The sequence below is a fragment of the Marmota flaviventris genome, chromosome 3, assembly GCF_047511675.1.
Source record: "Marmota flaviventris isolate mMarFla1 chromosome 3, mMarFla1.hap1, whole genome shotgun sequence".
NCBI classification, from domain to species: Eukaryota; Metazoa; Chordata; class Mammalia; order Rodentia; family Sciuridae; genus Marmota; species Marmota flaviventris.
Window position 1 is genome coordinate 10,244,686 of NC_092500.1, and position 7,742 is coordinate 10,252,427.

A 7,742-nucleotide genomic window follows, 5' to 3' on the forward strand; every position below is an offset into this window, starting at 1 on the left:
ACCCGTTGCCACCCTCTGGTTCTTAAAACGCCTCCTTGGCTCCCCATTGTCCTTAGGATGAAACCCAGGCCTGCCACCCTTCCTGTTGTCACCTACCTTTCCCTGCATGCTTCTTTCTCTGTGCCTCTGTTTATGCGTCCCCTACCTCAACCATCACTAGGCCAGTTTTCCTTCTGTCCAACCCTTCTCCCTCTTCGAGATTTGACCCAAATACCACCTCCCCTGGGACGCCCTTCTTGATTGGCCCCAAACGCAGCTGAGTTCGCTGAGCACCGGGCTCTGGTGCACTGGGACTGCATCCTGTAGATTCTTGGGGGCCCTCTCTTGCCCGACACCTGGATACACTAGAATGTGCCCGCCTCGCATAATGAATGGAATTGTTAGGCTACAAACAAGTTTTAAAGGACTTTTGCAGGTTAAATTGTAAAGTTTGAATGTTTCTATTTTGGCGTGTGTGTGTGTGTGTGTGTGTGTGTGTGCGGTGCACACCCTCGCACGCGCGCACAGGGGACGGAGCCCAAGGCCTCACACAGGCCAGGCAAGCCTTCTCCCCTGAGCCACATCCCCAACCTTTGCCGTTCCCTTTGTGTACTTTGCAGCTGGCTGTTTTTGTTGTTATTGATTGTTTTCTTTTGATTGCAAACATTTCTGTGGGCCAATAAAAAGCCTCCAGACCCGTCCCCCCAAGATTCCAGTGTGAAGGGTTTAGAAGGTCCCAGGCACTTTCTGCATCCCAGCGCTGACCACTGGTGAGTGGTCTTGACCCACCTGCCTCCCCCATGGGACTGGGGGGCCTCAAGGGCAAGGCAGCGCCTAACTCCTCTCTGTGCCCTTGGAATGAATAAATTCACAAACTCCCCTAGAAATCTGCCTTCTGTCTCTCTGGACCTAATCTCCTTGCAACTCATTTATTTCTGTATCTGTCAACTGTGTCTCTATAAAGTCCCCCGGAGGTCTTCGTCAGTTCTCTCTGAAGCTCTGTGTTAGAAACACTAAGTGTCCAGCAGGTGTACAGATGAGAGCCTGCCAAGTCCCCGTGTGTCCCCTCTCTCGAGCCTCATGACAGATTCTGTTATCCAGATAAAGGAACCGAGGCTCAGTGGAGGGAACCAACGTGCCACGTGGGAGGTTGCGCTCCCACCACCTGCCAAGCCCTGCGCTGGGAATTGAAGCTGCATCAATGAACGCCGAGGGCTCAGGGTATGGGTCCCTCAGAGGCAGGGACCTATCAGAGCAGAGGGTGGCGGGACCTCATTGGCCCACCAAGGGTACTCCATCGACTGTATGTCCTCAAGAGTTCCCAACTTTGACAACGTTGGAGAATGTCACCTTCAAACACCTACCACTCCCCTAAGCTGAGAGGGACCCCTGGGATACCCCGGCCCTCACTCCTGTTGGATATGTCCCTCTGGGTAAGGCCTCCATCTGGCAGTCGCCCTCAGGCCCCCACCCAGGGTTGGTAGAAGAGCTCGGGCAGGCCTGGGACACCTGCTGTCCACCTTTCAGATACCTTTCTAGGCCACAGGATCAGCACCTTCTCAAAGGGTCCCAAAGAGAATCTCCCACAACCCCCCATGTTTGTAGTTCACAGTGTGCAACAGGCCCCACCGCCTTTCCACATCCTCCCCCTCTCCCACTATGGATAAGGAACTATCTAGGTCCACTGGCTTCAAGAGGGAGCATTTGGGCCAGGACCTGGGAGTCCAGCCTCCCAGCTCAGTGTAGAAAGACTGAAACTCAGCTCAGCCCCAGGGCCTTAGAAGGGGTGCTCCCTTTTCCAACACCCCCTCACCCACTCCCCAGTCTGCACAGTAAGACATCTGGCAGGACAGCCTCTAAGGCCTGCCAGCCACAGCGTGCCCAGAGGCTACCACGACAGGGAGGCTGGTCATCTTACCAGCTCTCCGGAGTTGCCACTGTGGCTGTGCCCCTGTCCCCACACAGGCCACTGGGGAGGCAGTGCATTCCAACAGGACCAACAGGATGTCACCAGGTATGGAAATGAAGCTGGCAGGAGGGAGCTCTGGGAGCCAGGATCTCCCCCTCCAAAACCTCAGCTGAGGAGGCCCCAGAAGGATCCCTGTGAGTCCCGCAGCAGGGCTCAGGAGCCGAATGGTGTGCATGGCAGGCCCTCCAGCCCAGGGCAGTGGAAGCCGCCCAGCCCTCCAGTGACAATAATAGTCACAATAACAACAAGGACAGTAGGGCCCTTGCATCTGTGTCCAGCGCTCTCCACCTCTTACGGCTTCCACTCCAGAGCGACGCTGCCTGCTGAGGACGACGGGCCCATGAGGACAGGAGGCCCAGGGCTTGAGAATCTAAGGGGCTCTGCCCCGGCCACAGGTCGGGGAGTGGGGTGCCTGCTCTGACTGTCCCGAGCCCTTGCCCTTTGCACCCCTCTGGAAGCTCCAGTTCTCTGCGCCCCACACGGTAGAGGCATGTTGCCACCTGGTCCCTGGCTGAGGCCTGGGAGCGGGCAGACGACCCAGGCTGACCCGACTCAGCACCCCAACCTAGGGCAGGCCAGGGTCCTTCTGGGCCTCTGCCTGCAGGTCCACAAAGCCAGAATGTGACCTGGAGCTCCTCCAAGGCCTGCCTTGTGCTGTGACATTCAAGATGTCTCCAGAGGCGGTGGCTGACACAGGGGGCTTGGCTGAGAAGCTGTGGAGGCTGAGTCCCTGATGGCCCAGTGCCCAACGCCCCCACACACAGCAGCTCAAGGTGTCTGCAGTCACCGTGGGATGTGTCTAAGCTGCACCTGGAGCCAGGCCAGCAGGTCTGAGACAGAGGGCACAGCTCAGGGACCGGGTGGCACTCCAGAGCGCCCCACAGCCGCTCCCCCCAGGGTGCACCGAGGACCCCTAAGCAAAGATGGGGGACATCTGGGATGCCCAGGAAGGCAGGCCTGGTGGCCAGCCCTGACAGGCCCACAGCCTGGGCTGGGCTCCAGGCCCCAGGGGAGACGGCAACCTGGGGGTGGAGGGTGCAGCCTTTTGGGAACAAGGAAGGAGAGAAGAGACTTGGTGTGGGAGCAATGAGAGGGGTCCCCTCCTGCACATCTGGATGAAGAGCAGGCCCCACCTCGGGGTGGAGGGTGGTAGGTGGTGCCCCCTGCCAGGGCGGCTGTGCTACCAGCCGGGCCTCAGTGCCCTTCCTTTGACATCAGCCTGAGGCCTCCCACACACCTCTCCTCTCTCCCTCTCTCCCGCTCTCCCTCTCTCTGTCATTCGCATTCCTCTGGGAGTCGATCAGGGCTTGAATGACACCCCAGATGACTCTTGCTATTAATTCCCACACAGAGAATAGGCCCCTTGTTCTCTCCCAGAGGAATGGCCAAAGCCATCCCAGAGCTCCTGACTTAACCCTTCTCCCGGCTGCTCCCCACACCCAGGCCACCGGGCCAGCAGGGGGTGGGGCACAGTCTGGGAGGACAGGGGCTCCTCCGGCCCGAGATCCTGGAACAAAGTCCCAGGGAGGGAACAGAAGCCCACCCCAGCCGTCAGGGGAGCCTGACCCCAAGCTGTGCCTGTGGTTCTGGGCAGGCCCTGTCAGCCAGGCCTCTGCAGCCAGACATGGGAGGCCCAGGGAGGCCTTCTGAGGGGCAGGTGGGATGCAGGCCCTCCTTGCACCAGCCCCGAGAGGGTTAACAAGGACTGGAGGCAGGACATGCCCTGTCAGGGCCTGCTGCTGAGAAGAGATGGGTGCCCCTGGCCTCTTTTGATCCTCTGAGCCTGGAGGATGGAGAAGGTTGAGTGGAGGCCCATGGGCCCTTGGGCCCCGCCCCGCCCTTGCTCCCACCAGAGGCCGGAAAGGAAAAGCCAGCTGCGACAGTGACAGTGGGGAGGCCGCCAGAGGCCACGTGCCTGTCACTGTGCCACGGGGAAACTAAGGCCCAGGAAGGGGCAGAACACAGCCGCCCTTCCCCACGGGCCTGAGGCACAGCCCAGTTCCCAGGCCCCTGAACCTGACCTTCTCCTGCCTCTGCCCAGTTCTGCAGGCCTGGCTGGGAGACCCCAGCAACCATCTTGGGCTGTGCCTGAGGGCACCTGCCCTGTCATCCCTGCCTCCCATCCTGTTGTGAGGGTGAAGCTGAGACTCCGTGAGGGTCCTGAGGGTCACGCCCCTGAAGGCACAGCCCCTCCACTGCCCCCTCCCCACCTGCATCCTGCCTACAGCAGAGCTGTGGAGCACAGGGGTTGGGGAGCAGGGCTGCCAGTGGTCAGGGCCCAGAGGCAGGGGCAGCAGAGCTGGGAAGGCAAAGAGGGGCCCAGGGTTCTGGACGCGGGCCCAAGGAAAGGGCAGGGTGACCCAGGTTATGCCGGTGGACTGGGCTGGTAGCCTGGGGAGGGAAGGTCCTGAAGTCAGGCCAGGAGGACCCCTCGCAGCCCAGAGCAGCCATCGCTGCGGGCATTTGCATAAAGCTTGGGGTTCTACCTTGTCTTCACTCTCCATCTCCCTTCTACCCAGGACTTCGGACCCCCAGGCAGGCTCCCTGCATCTCCATGGACAGAGAAATGCAAGGAGAGAGAGAGACAGAGAGAATGTGGCCGGGAGAGACAGATAGAGGGGGACCTCAAGGGCAGAGACAGGAATGGAGAAGGAGAGGAGCAAGGACAGAGAGATCATTTCCGGCCAGGGCTAGTGAGGGCCCCAAAGGGAAGAACACAGAAGTAACTACCTGGGGGTCAGAGTTGAGAAGCCCCCAGAGCGAGGAGACCAGACAGAAAGAGGAGGAAGCAGAAGCAACGTGGAGAGAGGCAGAAAGAAAGGCAGGAGCAGGGGCCCTGAGGGGAGTGGGGACGGGTGGAAGGCGCGGGCCGCTGGGCTCTGTGGAGTCCCTGGGCACAGCAGCCTGCGCCTAGGCTCTGTGCCCCCAGCCCTGGCCTTCCCACCAGGGCTTCAGATGAGGAGTCACCAAGGGAGCTCCCTCAGTGGCCTGCCCAAGTCGGGCAATTTTCAGGCCGGGGACCTTAAAAACTATCTCCTGGGCTGGGGCTGGGGCTCAGCGGTAGGGCGCTCGCCTAGCACGCGCGAGGCCCTGGCTTCGATCCTCAGCACCGCGTAAACATAAATAAATAAAGGTCTGGTGTCCAACTACAACTAAAAACTAAATATTAAAAAGAAAATCTCTTCCCATAGTGCCCCACCAGGTGCGACAGAATCACTGCTGAGCCCTGAAAACTCCGAGTCCCACCCTAAGCTGCAGCCTGAATGGGGCCTAGGAGTCAGTATTTATAAGTTCCCCAGCGATCCGGCTATGACGCCAGGTTTGGGCCACTTTGGCAGCTAAAGAGAACAACGGTGGCCAGAGAGGACCATGCCCCACTTGAGGTCAACAGCAGTTCCCAGAAGAGCTGGCCGCCCAGCCTGGGGCTCTTCCTCCTGCCAGGCAGGCTGCCTGGTGGGCGTCGCACAGTGCACAGGAAGGGCTTAAGAGGTAGTGTCCTCTCTGCTTCCCTCCGTCCCTCTAACCTCAAGGCCCAGGTCCAGCTCTCCAGGGCTGCCAGGGCAGTCACCCTCCTAAGACCCAGAAATGAAATGGGAGAGAGGAAGGCACTCGGCCAGGGTGGATTTTCTGTCCTGCCCGCTCCCCTGAGTGCTGAGTGCCAAGGCCTGGGGCTGCAAGCTCTCGCCAGAGAAGGGGTGGAGGGTGGGGCAGAGCGAGGAGGGAGGACACCAGTGCTTCCTGTCCCCACTTTGCCCTGCCTCCCTAGGCTCCGGGCCGGGTCCCCTGGGGCAGTGTGTCTGAAGCTGACAGATCTGCCCTGTCCTTCCTGCCTGCTGGGGAAAGGGGTGGAGAGGGCTTGGATCCCCATCCCCTCCTCCCTTCTCAAGGTTCTCAGGGGCTGGGCTCCCCACTAAACCCAGCCAGACCCCCAGGGGCCCAGCTCCAGAGGCAGGAAGTACATTGGACTGGGAACTGGACAGGGAATCACACACCTCCCTCCGTCGCACGGGGCCTGGACAAGCCTCCCTCGCCCTCAGCCTCCTCTGGGCTCCCTGTGCCTCTCTGGCCTCCCACTGCCCCTCCCGCCACCCTCCCCACGAGGCTTCATTAATTTGTTCTCTCATTCATCACTGGGCCCCTCCCACACACCCCGCCGCACTCAGGTGACCCCCGGAACCACGGAGCTGACATCCTTGTGGGGAGACCATGAACCCTGGGGCAGCTTCATAAAGTGCGCAGAGTGCTATAAAGGGAAAGTCCCCAGGCCGGCAGAGAGGAGAGGATTACGGGTTCTGGAGGACAGGGGAGGTGTCTCCTCTGCACATGTGACCTATAGGCTGAGCCCAAAGGAGGAGCCGGCAGGGAGGGGTGTGGACCCACACCGGCAGGGGCGACCTGACCCAGGCCAGGAAACGGGCCTGGTGGGGAGAGAAGGGAGCAGAGGTTTCCGTGTGTTACTCCACAGTCCATGAGTTCATAAGCACTTACTGAGCACCTGCTGGTTGCTCTGTGTTCAACCCTCAGCAGAAGTTTGGGTGGGAGACCAAACCAGCCGTGGGTCTTTCCCTACGGAACCCTAAGCCCCTTGAGAGTAGATCTGACAGAGTCCCTGGAAATGTCAGAGGCCAGTTCCCTCACTGACAGATGAAGGAATGCATCCAGAGAGGGCAGCTGATTTTCCCAAGGACACTCAGCAAGAGCTGGGACCTTGGCAGTGAGGAAGAGTCCCACTGCACCTGCCAAAGCTTAGTCTCCAAGATTTTAACTCCAGAGTCTAAGTCTGGAACAGCAGCATCCAAACTCTAATTTCTCAACCTGCCACCTGGGAGGAAGGTGGGACAAAATACCAGACGTCATGAGGCAGACGGGCCTGAAGGTGGCAGGTGGGTATGTGGAGGCCTAGCCGGCAGCCCAGCGCCACTCCGCAAACCACAGCTCCCTGGCTTGCGCAAGGCCCCAGGACCCTGCCCCTGTTCCTGGTGGTGCTGGAGTCGCCAGGGCCCCTGCTCTCATCTCAGGAAGCTCAGCTCTTCACCCTGGGAAGGGAGGACCACCCTGGGCTGCGAATCCCAGCCCCCTGCCAGGTGGACGCTGAGCACTGAGCCACAGCTCACGAGCTGGGAAGGTGACCGCCTCACACTCCTTTGTCCCCCGCATTGAGCTGAGCACTGGCCATGCCTTGATCCTCTTTGGGACACCCCCACGAGGCAGCTATTGTCACCTTCATTTTACCCACGAGGAGACAGAGGAGCAGGAAGATTAGATAACGTGGCCCATCCCTCCACAGTAGTGGGGCCAGGGCCAGCCTTGAACTCTGGCCTCTGGCTTCAGACCCCAGGCTCCACATCACTCAACTCTCAGCAAGAGTAAGGGCCTGCAAGCTCACAGAGAAACCCCGCCAGGCCGTCCCGGTTTCAGTCCTAGGGGACAGAGGTAGGCCCCGCCAGAGCAAGGAGACAGCATCCCAGGATCCGCCTCGCCGGCCAGTCCTGTGTAATGCCCAGGACAGCAGAATACAGTGTGACAAGAAACCTGGAGTGGGAACTCAATGTCCAGTGGTCTCCTGCAAGTTGGGCGAACTTGACCAGCCCCTGCCCCAGGCTACCTACCTCTGAGGGGTGACACCAAGGGCCCCGCCTCTGAGGGGTGACACCAAGGGCCCTTTCCCCCTCCACCCTCGTGCTGTCTCCATCCTCACGCTTGTCTGCACCGTGTGGCCCGTGCGGCCCGCAGGATGGCCTAGGGTGTGTCCAGACAGCTGGAGGCAAAAGTCATGCAACAGGTCCAGGACCAA